Source organism: Phasianus colchicus, chromosome 15 (genome assembly GCF_987193195.1).
Source record: "Phasianus colchicus chromosome 15, bPhaCol1.hap1.1, whole genome shotgun sequence".
Classification (NCBI taxonomy): Eukaryota; Metazoa; Chordata; class Aves; order Galliformes; family Phasianidae; genus Phasianus; species Phasianus colchicus.
In genome coordinates this window covers 13,059,024-13,078,862 of record NC_143450.1, presented here as the reverse complement: position 1 = coordinate 13,078,862, position 19,839 = coordinate 13,059,024, and the positions used below count along the sequence as shown (strand labels likewise).

At 40.1% G+C, this 19,839-nt stretch overlaps 1 long non-coding RNA gene across 1 annotated transcript in view; it reads left to right on the top strand.

Annotated features, from left to right (window-relative positions):
* Positions 1-3,126: 3,126 nt before the first annotated feature.
* The window catches only part of LOC116231914 (uncharacterized), a 48,747-nt gene continuing 32,034 nt past the window's right edge, over positions 3,127-19,839 (top strand). Inside the window, exon 1 of the long non-coding RNA XR_004167565.2 lies at positions 3,127-3,194. This is a non-coding gene — a long non-coding RNA (uncharacterized LOC116231914). The remainder of the gene's footprint in view (positions 3,195-19,839) is intronic.

The following is a 19,839-nucleotide window of genomic DNA, read 5'->3' as shown; positions in this document are numbered from 1 at the left end:
TTAGATATGACACGATTAGGCTTTTTTCTAATGGAAAAAAAAAAGAATTTGAATTCTTTGGGAGGGGATTATGGGTAATCTACTGCTTCTAAAAGGCACGAGTGAGCGCTTTTCTGGTTTAATTGTACAGAGATTGGATGGTAAGCTCTTGGGAGAAAAAAATGCTGGTGGTGTTTAGGTTAGAAAAATGGATATTCATTTTCATCAGATCAGAGGGTGTAGATGAAATCTTTTGTTAGAGTCTTTTTTAAACCGAGCAGCCCGTAGAAATAAGAAATCTGGATAATAACAGCTTTTGGCCAAAGCAGAGGGGTAGCACAAACTCTGGCAAAGAATGAACAGACACCGCTCAGATGAGCTGGTGGAACATTTCACTATTGATATTTTATTTTATTTAAGGTTTCCAAGATTTTCAAAACATTTTCTCTCTTCTGAACAGCTCCTAAGCATTTGACCTGCAAATATTTTCTCTGGAGCTACAGAAGTCCTTATAGAAAAGGTAAGCTGTTGCACTATGGTTGGTCTTCCTCAGGCATCCTTGCTCTGACCTTCACTTTCCCATTGCAAAAGCTCATTCCCTAACCTATGCTGCTGAAGCACAAAGGGTCTCTGTGCTCCTGTTTCATCTGAAAATGCACAGGATGTCTTTGGTCTCATTAATTTCTCAGTTAACTTGAGTTATCTGTCGAGGCAGAAGATTAGCACCTTTGGAAACAGTGTGGGGGTGTTTCCTTTGCTCAGGAGTTTGACTGTATTGACTATGCAGAACAACAATTAAGTATGAGAAATCTTGCCTCATCAATGTCTCTTCCATTTTGAGAGGAGCAAACAGGTTTGAATTCTGTGTTAACTGACAGACAGCTTAATTGATTCCCCTTTGTCTCATTTTAAATGCAGTGATGGTCTATGCACAACCTTGAGTAGGTGTAATGGAAAAAGGCCTCCCAGCTGCTTTCCTTCTCATTTTGGCCCATGGCACTAGAGAACTGAAGGTAAAAAACAGCCTCACCAAGGCATGAGTGTGCTTCAGATACGGATACAATGGGGAATCCACGCTGACCACTCTTAGATCTGTGGTTCCGTTTAGTTTTTAAGCAGAAATTTCCCAAATCTCTAATCAGCTCACTTCTTTCTCCTCTTTCAGGTTTTAATTGTTGCTGAATGGAGGAAAGTAGCATAGGTGTAGGGCACACAAATCAAATGTTCGTCCCAGTTTCACCCCCCTCCTTGCAGCACCTTCTGGGAGGCTGAGTGAACAGAATGGTAATCTCATTTATTAGGAAACACTAATGAGTTTGTTCAATCTAAAGTGAAGACCCTATTGTGCATAGGTCAGCTGCATTTGAAACCTAAGGAGACTCAGGGAACTGTTTTACTGCAAGATGTTAATTAGCTTTATTGAAAACAGCAGCAGCTTAAAAACATAACAAAAATGCTTTTCCAATGGGTGTTCTATTAAGAAGACAAACTTCCAACTACTGACTGGGAGGGAGGGAAAAGTGCACAAAGATAACCACTTGATTGTAAGAGATGGAAAAGCATTACCATGGTTTTTAGCAACTTACTATAATAACCAATGATATCATCTTGATTTCACAGTGAAACTCAATTTTATGTGTCAGCAAAGCAATCTTAAACAGCTGAGCAGATGTCAGCTGCATATCTGCCATGTCAGTGATGGGAAAAATGTTTTTCATGAGCAGCAGAGTCATTGCAAGGAATGTTGTGTTTTTTGTGTTTTTTTTTTTTTTCTTTTTGGTATACTTTGCAATGAGTGTGGAGGGTTGCAAGGCTTAGAAAAAGTAATTCCTAATCTCTGCTAGTCATGGATTTTGCTTATGTGGCTTTATCCAGAATGTTTTCTGCTATTAGGAGAGAAGCAAACAGCCCAGAAGAAGCTATTGGATAAGGGACTTTTGGAGAACACTTCAGACAGGACTGGCATTTCAGTTCATTATTTTGAAACTAACTTCTATTACAAATCAGTACAGCCTTTGTAGCATCTGGGTAACTTCCTAAAGCTATTTCCTAATATTCCTGCTCAGTCTTTTTTTTTTTTCAGATGAGTACAGTTCTGCACCTGAGCATCCCATTGCAGCTTCCACCTGGCTGTCTTACTGTGACTCGAATTTTTACTGACACACACAGTTCTTGAAAGCACAATTCAAGTTCTTATGCATGGGTAATAATGCTAGAAAGGAGTTTCACCCACTTCTCATTATTACTAGTGGTGTATTGTTGCTGGAAGCTGGGTGAGGCTGTGAAACATCCAAAAGAAGATGAGTGCTGCACTGTGAAGATCTTTGCTATTGCGAACTGGGGAGGGGGGAAGAGTGAGTGTTGAAGCTGGGAGTATTGAGTGCTAATCAGACAAACTGCCCACTGCCACATGACAAAATGAATAGGCTGCACACAGTTATGGCTCACATACAACCTTGTGTTTTCAGTCTGGGTTTCCAGTCGTTGACCAGACATATCTTCTCTTCATCTCCTCTTTGAAGGGACTTGCTCAGTAACCTCACATCTCGCTTGCAGTTATTTTTCTAGAATTCAGGGTTGAACTTTAAATTCCACTTCTCCACTGAGGTTAGATTTTTTGAAGAACTGAAAAGCTGTTGGTCCTTAAGGGAGTGAAGCTGGGGCTAATGATTGGCCATGAGTTCTGCTGTGTTGCACTATGTTTCAACTCTTGCTTCTGTCTTAAACTTTGAAATCTGTGAACCTTGCTATAAATCTGTTCTCAGAGGACCAAATTAGAAACTGCTTTCCTATGTTTAAAAAAAAATAAAATAATAATGCATGAGGTTTGAATGAATAATGCAGGTGCTTAACCGGACAGTGAGATCCTGGTAAATGTGGATAAAGGCAGGCTGGATTTTCAAAGGAGCTCAGAATTCACATTCACACTATGCTATTCCAATATTTCAAATATCACTAACCTTTTTGCACACGTGAGATTCTACCCTTATTCAGGAAATGCTTGTGTGTGGGGATTGCTGAGTCACAGCCTGAACCAATGACACAATCAGCCCTGGGAGCACAGGTGAAAGCAATTCACCTATGTGATCAGAAGAGGTGGAACCAGGTTCTACTCTCCCTAAGCCTCATTTAAGGGCTGGCTGTGAGAAGGTAAAGGTCTCTATGTGGAGATCACTTTTCTTGGATTGTTTGGTGAATGCTCATTCTAGGGATGGGTAAGTAAATTATTATTATTATTATTTTTACTGGGTTGTGGTTATCATGTTTTTTTTGGGGAGGGGGGTGTGATTTAGAACAGGTTATCTGTATTTGCCTTTGCCTACAGTCTGTGGCATTGTTTTGTGGTTTTTCAAAGCATGTGATTTCTAACTTTGGCTTATCCAAGAGTTTTTAACATGCCCTAGAGGTTGCAACCCCAGAAGCAGAAGGAGCGCTTCTAGCTGTGCTTTCCTAATGTTTTGTTAGGATTAGTGATTTAACTTGTGGACAACTTTTTGGTATTTCAGGAGCAGATGAAGTTATTTTGGTTTTAAGGCTGAGAGTAATTTCAGAGAGCTCATCTTTTGAGGAGTTCTTTAGTGTAGAATGGTGGGATTTCTGTTGGACTTCCTAGTTTTTTTTCAACAGTCAGTAGGAAATAAGTTGGTATCTCTGAGCAGAGTAGTGGAATGAGTTTCTTAAATAAGAGGCAAACATTGATCTTATTCCAATTACCCAAATTTAGTGGATTTTGAGGTGAGTAGACATACAGCTCTAACCTTTTGCATGTTGCTGGTGGTTACCATTGCTGGGAATCCTACAGCTTTCTCTGCTGATGTCAGGCAAGTAGTACAAACTCATCTTCCTGTTCCAAAGCAGAAACAGTTCCTCCTGCACAATCACTACTGGATGTTGCTTCAGTCAGTACTTAAATCTCTAAAGAAGTGATTTTTACGAATTCCCTACCTACCCTATGCCAGCAGCTTTACTTGCAGTCATTAAATAATTAGTACCCTGGCTTTAATTTGAATGAGTCAGGCTTTCCTTCATCCAGCGGTTCTTTCTGTGCCTGTGATGTACTGGATAATCATTTACCACTTGATATCTTCTTCTGAATAATTTTGTGTTGTAGCCAAGCTACTTTTGGGTACCTAAATAGATTTTGATAAGCTAAACAGTCTTTTTGCTGATGCTGAGTGTACAGATTATATTGGATGTATAATGGCATCACTTGGATCAACCTGCAAGGAGGAAAATACAACTTCAATCAAAGATGGAGTCAGATGTGGACTCATGCATGTTGTGCTTGCTATGTCAGTAGGCATTCCAGGGACTCAACATCTTTTAGGCTTCATATAACTGCTTTTAGTGACAAAACAAACTATAATAAAAACCTTTATCTCCTGTGTTTTGAGCTGAGGTTTGTTAAAGAATTGCTTTTATTTGACCCTGATGGCATATCTTGCCCAGCTCAGCTGAGAGATTATTTTGTGGCACATAAACAGTTTTGATTCCTAAATATGTGTTTTAAGACACTGTCTGATTTCTGTGTGTCTGTATGGCATAGGCCATGTTCCAGGCATTCTAGAAAGGTGGTTTGTCCACAGCATCGTTTCTAAGCCACTGCATAAATCAAATCGTCTCTCAAAGTTTTCTGTCTGAGATGCCTGAAATCTGATTTAGCAAATTTGTTGCATTGCATTTCTGTCTGCTGAGGTAATCTCTTGTGAAGCATTTGTAATAGCTCATGAAAGCTGTGTATGTGGCACAAATACCTTGTGTTTTCTTTAGAAGGAAAATACGTTTTAAAAAATATCATTTCAGGGTCCTTTAATGCTTGCATTTGCGTTTGGAGAGAGGAAGGGGAGAATTATAGTTCTTACTTCAGACTTAAATTTTCATTTTACATTTTGCGTAACTGTCAGATGACTATTCTGAGAAATTGAATTAATTTCACACGATTGCAATGCAGAGACCCACCCTGAATATTTTCGCTCTAAGATGAAGGAAACAGAAGGAAATTACTTTCATGGAATAATGCATTTCAATAGTTTTAAATAATAGTGGTTGGTAATGACACTGCTGCTGATTGCTGCGTTTGGTGGTCGGCTTTCACCTTGAGATAACACTGAGAAAGTAAGCTTCAATTATAACTCCAATCTGCAAACCCTCTTCAAAAAATTGAGATATTTCCCTTGACTTGAGTGGACTTTACTTTGCAGACAAGCTCTGTGCTAATCATTCTGGAGTTGTTAGTGCTGAGCTCTGCAGAGGGAGGCTGAGGGATTTAGTTTTCTTTTTTCCTTGCAGTTCTTGTAAAAAGCATTGCCTTGACAGGTCGCAGCATGGGGTATAGTCCCAAAACACAGGTCACAATGGGGTCTAAAGTACTGAGGATTTAGGAGATTGGTGTCTCATTACTCCCAGTCACGCAGCATCTTGCTCATTCTTCAGTTGACCGTCTGTGTAATGGTACTTCCACCTAATGGCGATGATAATATTATTGCAAGAGAGATGGGTTAGAAGAAATGGCTGTAGAGATTGTTAAAATATCCAAGTGAGAGGAAAGAAAGATAACTTACTTGGCAACGTTAGAATTGCTGAGCACTTCAGGGGAATGGCAATAGGGTATAAAAAGAAATACGCCAGAGTGAATTCCCAAGTAGATCACCAAGTAAGCTCCTTGGCTGGCAGCATAAGATCTGCAGCAAACTGCCCTGTTCCAGTCCTTTTTGCCACTCTTAATACACAGATCTATCATTAGGTTCTAATACTATGCATCATTTTTCAGATTTCCAGTAATGGAAAAAATCTGTTTCGTGTATTTGATGGGGTGCGTGTAACTTCAGCTAAACACTGGGAAAGTGTAGGAAATCAATAGGGTTCTGTTTTGCATAAAATTAACAGGGTGGAATATAAGTGACTGCCTTCTGTACGCAATTTAATTATTGGAAGCATGACCTCCTTTGAAACTGAGCCCAGGAAATGCGATTCCCTGTAAATGCATTTGCATTCTATTACAGGGTAATGCTTAGAAAAGGACTGCAATAAAATCAACTCTCACCCTAATTTCTGGTTTCTTAGAGCAGTTCCTGTAAGTGAGGAGCACTGGAAACCCTCTTCCAGTAAACTTTGGATTGAATACTGAATGTAGTACCCTCAGGATATTCTTCTTCACCATTTTGTACCCTTCTGTCCCAACCATTCAAAAGAACTGATGGTTTTGCTTTACTTTGCAGAGATCTTGAGTTCATTTTAGGAATAAAAAAAAAGTACCTCTGTGATCAGAAGAAAATTGACTGTAATATAGTTTCAGTTTATTTCCATTCATCCATTAGTGAAAGGGATACTCAATTTCAAGTAAATTTCCAGATACAAGATTAGTGATTAGTGATTTAGTTAACATAATCCATTCTTCGTGTCTTCTGTACTTTCTTTTAAGAATTAGTAACATTGTGTTCTCATTTTTTCCAATCTATTTTTGAATACTGAACTTGTCATTATATACAATTGATGTGCGTGCAGTTGAGTTATCCATGAAATCAAAAAGTCATTGAAGTAAAGAAATGGAAAATTCCATTGTTGATCTTTATTGAGGTGAAGCTGTGTGCTTTTTGGGTTGATTTTAAATATTCCCATTAGTGGTGAGGGAGGTTCTGCCTCTCCTCACCTTTAAATCTATTAACACAGCCCGCAATACTGCGACACCTATTAATCTTTCTGACACAATGTGGGAAGTAAAATAATATTTGGTAATAACTGACATATTAACTTAAAATCACAGCAACTACAGCGTGTTGTGCTCACTTGAGAACCTAAGAGCACCAAGTTGCATATATTTAGGTGGTGATATTAGAGGCTTCTGCCACTAAAAGCCTTTGTTCAAGTGAAAGATGTAGATGATGCCCATACGATCCAACAAAATCAGAAAATGTCTCCTTTTAGTGATATGATTAAAGCTCAAAATGTTCCAGAGATTTGCAAATGAAGAACAACAAAAACAACTGACTACTCATTTTAGCTGAATTGTTAAATTCCCTTGGGTGTACAGAAGCAGAATACAAATTTCTGAAATATCTGTTCCTCTTCAATTAGATGGTTGTTTTTTTTTTTCCAAACAGAAGAGGCATATGGCAACTTGTAGAATACATTTTCTGGAGCCTTTTAGCTCAAGCCTGGATGAAACTACATTTTCTCTGAAGGAGTGAAATTATGAGTTAGGTGAAAGACGTTGGATCAATACAAGATGAATGCTTAGTTTGGGCTTTCTTTTGCTGTGTTGTTGTTTTTTTTTTTTTTATAACAGGAATAAATCAGAGCTTTGAATGACTGACTGGTACATGAGAATAAATAAGCCTAGAATTCAAGGGACTGTCTTCAGTTTCTTGCTGTGATTTTGATCCTTTAAAAAAAACCTACCCCTCAGCCTCTGTGTCCTTGGGTTTCTCATTTGCCAACTGTCAACAGTGATTTCCAGGTGTGTTGGGGATGTATACGTAGTGAATTGCAGCATGTTTAGCTGTTACAGAAGCTGGAGGTAAGGAAGGTTTCTGGCATCCTATCCCTTCAGCAATATGCTCTTGCGCACTTCCTCCTTAGCACATCCTTCACCACCTGCCTTGCACTCTTCTGTGCTTTACTACCCCTCGAATTTTACTTCCTCTCAGTGTGAGAAGCAGGTATGCAGTGATGAAATGTTGTTTTTCACACGAGGCTCTAGCTAATACAGCCATTTCTATAACTTTATCTACCCAGCAGAGGCAGGAGTGCTTTCCAGTGAGACTTCAAACAGCATCATAAACTGTTTCTTTCTCTCAACAAGATACCTTCTGCCTTTTGAAAGTTTTGTTATGGATTTTCTATGTTAGGATTTCCAGATCCCACGCTTAAAGGGACAGAATGGTTTGTTGTAGCAAACTTTCCAATTTTCCTGCAGTTGCTGGGGATTCCCTGAGTAGCAAGAAATCATTTTTATCCTTTGTCCTCTCTTCTTCACTAATAAAGAATAGGGAGAAGAAAAAGGTGATACAAAGCCCTGACTTTCTTCCTGATATTTACTGGGCTCATTAAGATTACCAGAAGCTGAATGTCCAAGCTTTTGGTTTTTTTTTTCCCAAAGACCTTCACTCCTAATCATTAAAACATGTGAAGAAGCTGAGGTTTATTTGTCATTAACAAAAGATAGATATTAAAATATCTATTAAAATATTCAAAACAGTAAGTGTGTAAGCAGTTCTAGGAACTGTCAAGCTTAAGGTAGACACCTTCATAACTCTGGAGGCTCAGGGGAAGATTGGAGGAAGGAGCTCTGCTTGTTGCTGAGACTTTGCATTCTCTTTTGCTGTTTGTTGCTAACAGAAATGTGATTCTGGATTAGAGCCCAGCACAGTGGTGAGATGGTAATTCCTTCATGCTTTTGACTCAGGAGTGAAAATAATAATCAAAGGTAATATACAGAGAAAATAGGGCTAAAGCTTTTATGGTCTAGTGTAAGAGCACTTAATGTCAGAAAGTAACTCTTCCTTATTGGGATTTATGAACAAACCTGTACTACTCATCTGCATCTTGTGGTATATCAGCGATGATGTTTATTTAGGTAGAACACAAAAAACTGTGTGATCTTGGACTTTGCTCCAGAGAAAGTAAACTGTTTTCTTTTGCAAAGCCCCCAGCTGCTGCAAGGAGGCTTTTAACAGTGGGGCCTGATCCTATGGAGCTCAGATCAGAGCCATCGTGCAAAGTCTGCTGCTGGCCCTCCTCAGTCTTCTGCTTGGAAGCTGGGAGTCTACTCTGTTTCCTTTTCTCTGGTTTTTACCACTTTTTTTGAGGGAGAAAAGCAGTTGTTTACCTGCATTTCACTTGTATGACAGCCATGTTTCCTGTGGCTTGCTGAGAGAGTAGAGCTGTTCATTACCTGCTCTGCAGTCTGCTTACATCAGAACTTCAGTCTCTGTTGGCTTGACACTTTTAAATTGATATGTATGAATTTTGGAGGTTTACTACTTATGGGAAGCTATGATTAGGGAGAACATTTTGGAATATAAGATGCATCAAAAATATTGTTGTTCTGGAGGCACAAGAGAAATGTTCAGTTTCCAAACCTGGTGTGATATAGGATGACAGTATAATAAGAGCCCTTCTTTGTATGGTTTCATTGCGAGCTCTCAGAAAACGCATTTCATTTCCCAAACCTTTCAAGAGCTCTGCAAACATCTGCCACTGGAGAATAGGCCAGTTCAGCCCTGCTGCTGTTATCCCAGCCTCGAAGGGTTTGTAGCAGATGAGCGGAAAGCATCACTATCCATCTCCCCTCCACTGGAGAGCAGCTTTGCTCAGTTAACGGCTCTTTTGTACAGCTGCCTCAGAGGATGCTTAAACTGTGAGGTTTGTATCCAGCTGTGATAGGGCAACAGACAAAGAGAAAAAGATCAAAAACAATGAATCTGAAGGAAATGAGTTGTGAAAGGGCTCAGACTTTGCATTCACTGACAGTAACGTTTCACAGTTCCCTCGGTTTTATGGTTGTGTCTTGTAACTATAGAAGGACTTGAATTGTGGTTTTTTTGAAAGGCCTCTTACCATGACTATTGCACCTTATCATCCCTTGCCTTAGAAGCTGCTCTCTCCAAGGCTCTACAACAAATGCTCTGGGTTTTTAGGAATGTCTCATTCAGCAAATACTTGCAAAAAAAAAAAAAGCACTATGCAGAGTTACTTGCTGTGTACAGCTAAAGCCAGTGGATTAGTGACTTTATCTCTCTTCAGCAAGCATCTCCTTGGGTATGAAATCAAGTTAAATTCAGTCTAGGCTCCAAGATGTATTCCTGAATTGCATGGCCCGTAAGGATGACATGTAACCATTAAATTATCTTCTGTGAGAACAGTAGATCCTGATATTTGTGGTCATTTTGCTTGTGTTAGGTCTTTTTAGAAATCTGTGCTGGGAAATGGGTGTTTTTCTGGCTGTAGATTGAGAGGTCTGCAAGTTTTAGACATTGTTTTAAATTATTTTGCAAAATAATGGTTGTTAGGAAGTAAGCTGTTGGTAGCTGCTACATGTTTAGCATCAGATTGCTGCTAAAGAAGAGAGATGCAAAATGCACTGTTACGAATATGAAGCTGGAAGTCCTTGCTTGTTTTCTCCTCTCTAAAAAAAAAAAGAGAGGAAAAACATGTACATTGAATTAACAGAGTGACACAGACTCCTTTTTTCCTCAAACTACGAAGTGCACATTCATCTTCTGTTTATTGCAGTTTTAGATTGTATATTCAGCAGCCTATGATTAACATGTAATTGCCATATCTCTGGTTAACAAAGAGGCAAGGAGAGTTTCTTATATCGAATGCTTGGTTAGATACTGAGAACCAACCTCAAATTCATTTAGGTCTGTAAATTAGAAGGGCTTTCTTTGCTGAAGGGTGACAAGTTTGAGTCCCTGACTGTGTCCTGCATCACCCTGGCCTCAGAGACAAGATTTCTAAATTTGTTTTAGTAGGTCAGAAGCTGCATGGAGGTAAAGGTAGAAGATCAATGGAAGCAGTAAGAGTAAATGCAGAAGGTAGGTGTGAGGCCCCATGGTTAACTTGCTTGAGCTAATTGATTTCTTAAGCTTGTGGAAGGATGCACTATGAATGGTGATTTAAGATATGGCCCTGATACAGGTGAAGCAATGGAGAAAATGAGAAGTAGAATGGAAAGAAGGAGGTGGTACATCACATATTAGTTCAGACCATCTCCCCAGGAGAGAGGATGTGTGAATGTAATCCAATAATCTGCATGTCTAGGCTGTACATCTCCATGCAAATACATGAAAATAGCCTGGTACAGCCTTCAGTTTGAGAGTTGAGTTCTTTAGATTCCCATGTGGAGGTTGACATGCTCTGTTCTGGGGACTGGTCATTCAGTCACATTTGCCAAGCAAAATGCCAGCTTTGTGTTGCTGCCATCTGAGAGAAGACAGACACAGAACTGGGAGAATTTTTTTTATTCTCCTTTTCTCAATTTTCCTCCACTTTTTAAAATCTGAATGAAAATATTGCTTAAAATATTTAATGCTCACTTTGTCACATTAAAGCCTGTCTTTAAAGCGTGTGTCAAAAGATGCTTCTGTGAGGCATTTGTAACTCTATCATCAAAATGAAATTTTGCTGACAAATTGATTGCTGCATGTCTGTGAAGTCTAATAGCTGAATTTTTGCTTCTTTCCCTGGGATATTCCTTTCTCTGTAGAACACTGGCAGTAGCTGTTCTCAGCAGGACCGTGCATTTGTCTCTTTGCTTCAAATTTGCCCCCTCCATTTCTGCTCAGTCCTTCTAAAGTTGCAGTTAATAAGAGGGAAAAGGTTTTTTTCCCCTTTGAAAGTGTTCTAGGCTATCAGACCGCTATTGATTGGAGCAGCTCTTTCAGTTTCTTATCCCAGATGTGCAGTAACTCCCTGTGGACTTAACCCCAGTTCCAAATTGCCATATAGCAATAGAAATCAGCAGCATTTTCTCAGACATACTCCTAATCCACTCCCCCCACCTTGATCATTATTGATTTGAGAGTGTGATATTTCACTGTCATCTCAAATGGAGATGATTAAGTCTCTCAATCTTCAGTGCAAAGGAACTGATATGAACTGCTCTGACAGGACAGTGTCTTTCCTCTTCATCTTTCCTGTATTTCAAAAGATGCCTGAAATGAGCTGGTAAATGGGATTTTTAGATGCTGGGAGAAGCCAGTCGGCAAAGTCTGTCATGCCAGATTCCCTGAATCTCAGAGGTTGCGAAGATGCTGACTCCTGGCAAAGTTTTACAGACCTTGGGTGGCTAAGCAAGCTTCATTAACTCAGACTTGACTAATTGCTTAAGAAAAACAAACAGAAACAGAAAAACTCAGAGCCAACTAAATACTGTGAATAGGAGACAGAAAATTACTTGAAAGCCTGTTTTGAAGCATGCGTGTGATCCCTTTGCTGTTCTCATCTTTCTTGCTACTGTGTTTTTGTCAGTGCTGAGGGCTGCTGTGTAGGCCATGATTCTTCCAGGTACTCCTTTGTTATCCACTGACTGCACCCTGTTTCACCTCTCTTTCAGCCCACTTTAATGAAAAACAGTGCAACAGGAGGATCTCGTGCCTTGCAAGCAGCACCTTATTCGAGTTTGCAAATAATCTGGAGGTTTAAAGTCAGGCAGTCAGTATGATATAGCTGCACTCTGATTTTTCCATTCGCTGCTGGTCCTCAAACGCCAGCACAAGTCATCCATGTGTGTTTTTTTTCCCCCTCACTTCTCTTTTTTACCATCCTTACTTTGCTTCTGGCCTGTACTGTCAGCCCAGAAGATGTGAAGCTAGTTCTGATTCAGTCACTGACTCAACCGTACGCGTTGCTCTTCTCACCATCCCCTTCTCACCACGTTTCTGTCTTGGAAATTTAGTTTGTAGGCTTAGTGGGGTTTGGGGGTTTGTTACCATTCATAGCTTTCATCCAGTCCTTTGCTGAGGCCCTCAAAGTACTGCAATAATACACCTTACAGAAAAAAACACTTAGGATATTCTATGATTCTGAACACCTAAGTTGGAAGGGACCCATAACGATTGAGTCCGACTCCTGGCCCCTCGCAGGACCACGAGTGATTCTCAGTGAATGAGAATCAACAGATTCACTGGAGTTACATTTAGCACATAAGCAAATGTTGCAAAAGAGGAAAACAGAGGGACTCCTGTTTTTTTTTTTTTACGTTCATCTGGTAATTTATTCACAATGAGTAATTTGACATTGTCTCACACACCAGCTTGACTGTCAGGAGTGCTCAGATGGTTTTGTAATGAACTTGTTTGAAAGGTGCTTTATTTAAAGAAAGGCAGTTCTTCATGGGCAAGCTTCATTTCACAATGGGAAGATAAACGTGGCACTTAACGTTATTACTGTGCTATTATTCCTGTTCCCTGGGGTAGCAGAAGGCATCCCGTTTGGTCTTCAGCTGTGTGACCAATTGCCTGCTTTCTTTTTTCTTCTCATGGGGAAAGATTCCAGCTGGGGAACTGCTGACTGTTGGCTTTCCAGCGTCCTAATAACCTTACAGAAGTGCTGTGGTTTTGTACTCACCTTAATAGGCTGCAAGGAGGAACACTTCTGTCAATACTTGCCTGGTTCTGCTAGTTGCACAGATTTAGCTGTAGATACCTTTGACCAAGCCTTTCACACAGGAGTAAGGGTGAAGTTTTTGGAGTGGTGTGTGTGGCTTGGGGCTCTGGTAGAGTTGGTCTGATGGTCTCTGAGCCAAAAAGGAAAATAAGAAAGGGGAAAAAATGACTTCATTCCTGGTGTGTCAGGGTGCAGTTGTTTGTTTTGCCCTTACCTCAGTTTTCTGTTAAATTTCTTACAGCAGCAAGAAGCTATTATGTTGAAATGAAAGTAGTAAACATTCTTTTTTTGTACCTTTATTCATCATGACTAAGTTGGCTGTGCAAGCTCACTTGCAGAAGAAAACTCTGATTTCTATAATATCCTGGTGTGACTTAGGCATATATGACACTTACTAGGAAAGAAAAGCTCATCTCCAATACCAGTTTCTAGGCTAAATCTGGAGGCCTCAGACATCTCACAGTGATGGCTGTGATGAGTGGATGCTTTGACGACTCCTGGTGTGGATGATTTGGAGGCAGCCTTGTGCTCACCTCTGTTTGTTCCCATTGTATGGTTCTGTCCTATGGAACATCACACAGTCCTTCAGGCTGTGTTGGTGCAATGCTGGCCTTAATAATGCCTGCCCTACATGCTTCCATGTCCCTTCTTGCTCAAATCTTGAAGTGCTGTAGCATTAGGCCCTCTGAATTTCATTTAGAAGAACAAGCTAAATTTCTGTAAAGACAAAGCATCATTTTTCTGAGCAGTTTCCTTCTGAGTGTTGTTGATGTCTGTCAATTCATTTCCAGAGTTGTTTTTTTTTTTGCACTTTTGAAACTGTAAGTTAAGGAGATGCTTTGAGATGAAGTTTGGTAATTAGATTTCAGTGGGAATTAACCCTCTAAGTGTGTATTTAAGAACAGCAAATTGATCTATAAGCAGTAGATATCAATAGTCAAATCCTTAATTTTTGTTTTAAGCTGGGAAATGGGGTTGTTGATTTGCTAGTTCAAGACATAATTTCCTTTGAAACATCCCCACAGGCTTATGTGAGACAACAGACACAAATCACTTGTTATATGTTGGCAATTCCCTTATTTTTGGAGGCAGTGCTTATGCTGTGGATTGCTCATGTTTTCGTTAAATATATTATTTTTAATGCTCACCCCAAATCATTTTCATGGCTCTGAATGGTCTTTTTCAGTCTTTGTGCTGTCAACATCCAAAAAACGAGCTGTTGCTCTGCCTTGTTGTGGGGTTGTTAATGCTGTTGTGCACCTGTCTGCCTGCATGCTTTTATGTTTTGCTCTTCATAATGAAGCCCAACGGCTGCCAAGGCGATGGAGGAGGGAGAACAGTTCCATTTGACACCTACATGTTGAACCATTTGTTCAAAGCTACAACTCCTTTAATTGTGCATGCTGCATCTTAATAGAGAGCCTTGTTGAAGTTAATTATTTCTGTTGGCATATCCCAGCACTCAAGATGTTCCAGAGTGAATCATGTTGGTCCCTCTCCTAGACTTCATATAATTTATTAAAAGCTACACTCATCTGAAGGTGAAATGTTGGCAATAACCCTTAATTTAAATCATGTAAGGATTTTGTTAGTTCTATAAGCTGCATAGCAATAAAAATTATTCTTGATGGGGGGAAGGGAGAAGGAGGTAACTTGCCATTGCCACAGGAAGCCCATTGCATGGGAACAGGGGGAAATTACTGTGCTGGGGTGAGAATCCGTGCTGTTGCTTGTGGCCATTTTGGCTGCCTCAAAAAGCTGGATAAGTCAGAATTACCTAAATGTGCCTCAGATTCACACAGAGCTCTGGAAAACTCCCCCAAACCCAGGCTTCTGAGCAGCACAGCAGCAAGTGAAAATTGTTAGGAGAATTTAAGGTAGTTCGTATTGGAAAGAACAATTTATTAAGCAGAGGAAACAGCATGCAGTTCTACAGGTTAGTGGTGTAGTTAAGATGTAGATTTTTATTTCTTCCTATTACTCACAGAAACCTGAAAATGGTCTGGAGGAGGACGGGTGGGAAACGCGAGGAAAAACATCAGTGAAATGTTTCTCAAGTTTATTTTACCTTGGCTGTAGCAATACATCCTGCCTGTTTGTAACTTCAGAAAGCGAACAGCCTGATCTGAAACTTCATGTATAAGAAACTGTAGCAGAGAATTTCTCCCCGTGGTTGTCTGACAACAGAAAATGTTTTATCAGGAGATATGTCGGTCAGCCTTATCTTTACGTGACCCTGCTAACTTCCTCAATTGTAAAGGCACTTGTTGAGTTTAATTCCATAATAATAATAAATAAAAAGTGCAAGGTGTCACACAAGGGATTATGCCACAATTACAGAAAAGAACAAAGAAATGGTGTACTGTACAAAAAATATTTGCCATTTCTTCCTTAGCTGGGTCTCAGGCAGAAAGTCGTGGTTCTATAGTCCAAAATGACAGCGTTACTGTGGATGCCATCTTCCAAATAAAAACAATCAATTATGAGTGAAAAGAAAAGATGAGAAGCTTAAGTGCCAGAAAGGGAAGAGGCTCGATTCCGTTTTGCTTTCTTGTTCCCGTAAGACGCATCAAGTGACATCCGCAACATAACATACGCTCCTAATAAGAGCAATAATAGCAGCAATACATCTTGTTGCGTGCGGCACCTACAAACAGATGGTGTTCTCAGAGCTTCACAGTGACATAAAACGACTTTAAAGGCTGTAGTTCCTGCAAGATTAAAACAAGGGGCGATTAAAACTAATCCAATACAGAAATAAAATCAGTGTGCCACGAAGATCATCTTTTTTGGAAAAAAAAAAAAATATTAAAAACTCAATAACGATGAAATATGAATCTATTTGTTTTCGTAGCTCTTTGCAGATTTGCCACTCAAATCAGAGGTAATCGTATAAAAATATGTATGTCAGCTCTAATCCTGTTTTCTGCTTAAACATATAAACAAATGGAAGGGAGCTCTGACTGTAGTGATGTGTGTGTTGGGGAGATGAATGTTAATTTCAGCATGATGCAATTTAAAACTGAGGCTCCCTTAATTTCCATAGCAGTAGTTCTGTAACTGGTGCTGTGAGGGAAGGAGAGGGGTGGGATCAGATTTACTCTTCCAGATTTCCAGCTTTCTCCATTTGGTTGAAGATGAGGAATTTCTGCCAGCTGCTGCCAGGTCAGGACTGCCCAAAAGCCTCTGATACCCAATGGTTCCTGATGGGCAAAATGGTCCCCGAATCATGCAAGTCTCCAGCAAACCAGCAACTTCCCCACTTGTGAGATTTTTCATGGAGAAGCCACCCCCTGACCTCTCGCTGGCTTCAGGCAGTGTGTTTAGGTGTGCTGGTTTAAAAACAAGAGAACTGAAGATTTTACTTCTTTACACCCAAAGTGGGGCAGGGTAATCGCTGTTAGAGCATTGTGAGGCTGAACAATTAGTCTGATAGTATTAATAAGAAGCACAAAGCTCTTAGCTCTTTTAGCTTTCAGGCAAATAATTATCTTCCTTGTGCTGGAAGTTGATGATAACTGCAGGCATGCTTTAGAATTACTTTTCTTTCTTTCTTTTTTTAAAGAAAAGACGTTTTCTAAAGAATTTTATTCACATAGGCCATAGAAATGAGCTCTCTCAGATTAACTATTTTAAGATGATTTGTTTGCAATGAGTGCAAATACTCATTGTTCATGTTTAATTGTATTTTAAGAGTATCACATTAGTAATGAACTCTGACATCTTGTCTAGATCTTTCTACTAATTTTCAGACTTTCATTAAAAAATAAGACAAGCTTGGCTTTCAAATCCGAGCTCATATTATGCTTGTAAATTAGCATTACAGGAACATCAGCTTGAGAAATCAAGATCTGCAAAGTATTTATTTGTAGAAGTCTGCCTACTTTTAAAAATGAAACAACAACAAAACTCCCAACCCTCTGGGCATTGTTCTTTGTCCCTGTGGGTTAGTATGTGTGTGTTTCCTCCAGCTGAATTAGTGCAGGCTCCCACAGCAAATAGCAGAGAACGTGATCTGGATGCAGGTGCAGCGTGCCCTCTGTGATGCTCTCATAGATTGGGCATGGCTGATCTGTGGGCTTGGGGAGCATCAGTTCTTGGGATACAGAGCTGTGCTCCAGCCCGCTTGATCAGCTGTAAAATCAAATCCTGCTCTTGTGTGCAGGCAGATCTCCCACACAGCTTGGTGGCAGGTTTTCTCTCTTCCAAGAGTACAGACCCGTCTCCTGGAAAGCACCAGAGGGAGGCTGGCTGACATTTCTTTTTTTCCTTTTTTAACCTATCCCCAATGGAGAACTGCTTTGACTTTTTGTTGGTTCCAGCCATCAAAACCAAATCCAGTAGAGAGGTGATATCAAGTACAGTTCCTGATAACTGCTATGGCAAAGGAAGATAGGCTGTTATAATGATTATTTTCTATGTTTTCTCATTTTCTAACTCCCTAATTACTGGGAACATCTACAGTTACTCTCCATCCTCTTGTGTCCTAAAAATTCCAGTGCCAAACTGTTCAATTTCTGATTGAAAGTCAGGACTTAAGATACTTTTGGCCCCCCTTTGTTTTTCCCATGATGTAATGGCACAGTGTCTCCCTGCCCCATCACACTGTCAAAATATCTCCAGGTAGTATATCTAAACCAGGGAAGTATCAGTTCTTTTGCTTTTCTTCACAGTGGAAATTGCAAGTTCTTAACTATTGCGTGGCAATAGCAATGTGCAGGCTATCAGTATACATTTTAGGTCTCCAAAACCAGCCGATCTCATGTCCTAGTATCTGAGTGACCTGTCAATGAACGTCAGCAGCGCTCCTGGGAAGCTGTGAGCTTTAGTAGGTTGAGGATGCACTAAAGTAGGTGTAAACCAAGTTGAGTTTGTTATCAACAACAACATGGTAGGAGCAGAACGCATCAGGATTAGAACTGCTATTTTGCCTGTGCTTTTTGGGACCCACTTTCCATGCTCTGTTTGCTCTCAGTGATTTTTCTGGATTTTCCACTCTAAGAGCTGCACGTACTGTCCACGTAAGAGAACAGATGTGCTTTTCTGCTCTAGCTGCTGTGCTGTATTTGAAATGCTTTAGCTATTGCATTTAAACTTAATGAGATGGGTACAGTTGCATCTCCCCGATTCAATTGATTGCAGAAAGAGCGTTCAGTCGAAGTTTAATTAGCATGTAACTGATAAGTCCAATTACTCTACAATGATTTGGAAATTACATGAGCTACATATTTTGTGGTTGTGGCCTTATGTAAAACACAAAAGTTGTGAAGAAATTCTAGCTATTTAATGAACAAGGGGGGAAAAAAAGCTATTCTGGATTGAATCAGATATCAATTAGTTGGGAAAAAGGAAATCTTAAATTAACATGTATTAAGTGTTAATTGGCAGCAGCCTTCCCATTGAGTGAACTGTAGTGTGGATGCCAATTTCCACCACGGTGTGTAATGTGGCACAGAATGAGCAATCTGTACAATGCTCCTATTGTGCTGAAACTTTGTAAGAAATTCAATTATTCCCTTATGTTGGGGGTGGATCAGATACATAATTAATTCTGGCTTGTTTTAAGGGATGCCTACATAATTAGCTATGCATGGAATATATTATCTTTGGCATATTTTTAAAACTTTATTAGTTACCATTTGAAACTAGCCCTTGCTCTGTAGTTAACAGATAACATATTGCAATATTAAATTTGAGATGTTGCCATTTTGGCAGCGCTTAAATTGATGTTATGCTCCATGGCAACCATATTGAATGCTTCTTTTAACTTATGATCATGTCTCCTTATTAATGGAAGAATGTCCTGGGGACAGTACCCACAGCACTGCTCCAGAAGTGCACAATAGAATATAAAATATAGAATCATTAAGGTTGGAAAAGACCACTGAGATCACAAAGTCCAACCCCAACCCATTCCCAACCGTGTCCCCAAGTGATGAATTTCCACATTTCTCAAATGCCTCCAGAGATGGTGATCCCATCACTTCCCTATTTAGCCTGTACCAACGCACCACTGCTCCTCGGGAGGTTTTCCTAATAGCCACCCTGAATCTCCTCTGGTGCAACTTGAGACTGTTTCCTCTTCACTTATTGCTATTACTCAGGTGAAGAGCCTCACCACAATCTCCCTTCAGGTAGCTATAAAGAGTTGCATGCTCTGGAGATCAGAGGACTGTGGGCAGTGGGAGCATTTTTACTGCATGTCTCTAGGAGTTAGACTTGATGATCCTTATGGGTCCCTCCTAACTCAGGTTATTCTGTGATTCTAGTGTTGTGCTGTTATTTCCCATGAGCTGTCTCAGGAAAAAAATTTGGGCAGGCATTGGAGGACTGTCAGCCTGTGTTTAAACAAGTTTGCAAAAGGAAAAAAAAAAATAGATAAAGGATGAGTGCTTTTGCTGAATCAACATCTGAAGGAACACATCCCCTTTCCACTGAGCTCTGCGGGAAACCATGCTAGACTGGGCATTCAAGTTAGCTGTTAAATTGTCTAAAGTTAGAGGCTAGACCATCTCCCACGTGGTCTTCCAGCCACTCTGCCCCAAACCTGCAGTGTTGCCTGCAGTTGTTGTGGCCAAAGTGAGGAACACTGGCACTTGGTCTTGTTGAACTTCATCCCAGTGATTCAGCCTGTTCAGATCCCTCTGAAGAGCAATCTTACCCTCAGGCAGATCGGCACTTCTTCCCAATGGGGTGTCATCTGCAAGCTTACTGAGAGAGTGTGCTTAAGTGCCTCATCTGGGTTATCAA